Consider the following 1,195-nt stretch of genomic DNA (forward strand, 5'->3'; position numbering starts at 1 on the left):
AGAAACACACACACTCACATACACTGTCTCTCTCAAACACAAACACACACAATCTATTACATTTTATTCATTCAGTTTTTAGTTACGAATGGAAACCCTGGAATCCAAGACAGTGACACATCTTTGCACAGCGGTGGCTTTTTCTAGTACCTGCTTCCACAAAAATTGTCAGACATATATCTGCACTGCCTTCCTGGGCTGGGGCCTGAGCACGGACGGACGCAGCAGACCCTGGGAAGACCTCACATCGAAATAAGCCCTTAGGGCTTCACCCAGTGCCCTCTTTGAAGCATCATGAACTTGAGAAGCGACCCTGGTGGCAACAGGGCTGGCTCTGTTACTATGAGACAAATGAGCCCCCAGAGAAGAGCTGAAACTCGATGGCCACACCCTACAGCCTCTCTTTCCACTCAGGCCAGGGTTCCCCCCGGACCGCAGCTGAGTCTTCCTTCTTCCGAGGAGCACTGCCCTTGCTGGGGAGCTCCACTCGGAATCATCCTGCCTTGGGGCCCTGTGTGCTCACTTCCTGTCTCCCGCAGTCTCCAGAGCTCACTTCCTGTCAGTCTCCAGCTCTGCCTGGCAGCAGCCTTGCTCTCTCCCTTGGAAAGAAGTCATCTCATCCGGCGTTTCGCCGTACACAGGGAAATGACTTGCCTGTCAGCTGGGCTGTTTTTAATCAGACGTACCTGTGCACCGACCCCAACTGTGCTCTTCCTCTCCACCTCTGTCCTCAGGCCCTGCACCCGGTTCCTAAGTACCCACCACTGGGCTGCACAGACCCGCCAGTCCTACCTCAGAATTCTTCCTCGTGGCCCTAGTTTCCTCAAACACTCCGATGTCACCAGGAGCAGTTCAGCACTGCCCAGCCTCCACACTGGACCCTGAGGCCATCTTCACTGCACAGGGCTTGGCCTTGGCTTCTCTGGACTCCCTTCCTGCTAAGTAATCTCTGGTTCACAACTCCATGTAGAGCCCTCAGGGGGGCCACAGGACCCAGCCGGCCATAGCCTCAGTTGCTCAACACCTCTTTGTCCCTTTCCTACAGCTCTGGCCGCAGCCACAGCTCTGAAAGGGAGAGACAGGTATTTCAAAGGGAAGAACATGGAGGAGCCCCTGCCTTCCTGGACCCAGGAAGCCACGTACGGCCGTGGTCAGGGCTGGTGGTGGTAATCCAGGCATTTGGCTGTCTTGTGGG

Source organism: Rattus rattus, chromosome 17, assembly GCF_011064425.1.
Source record: "Rattus rattus isolate New Zealand chromosome 17, Rrattus_CSIRO_v1, whole genome shotgun sequence".
In the NCBI taxonomy this organism is placed as follows: Eukaryota; Metazoa; Chordata; class Mammalia; order Rodentia; family Muridae; genus Rattus; species Rattus rattus.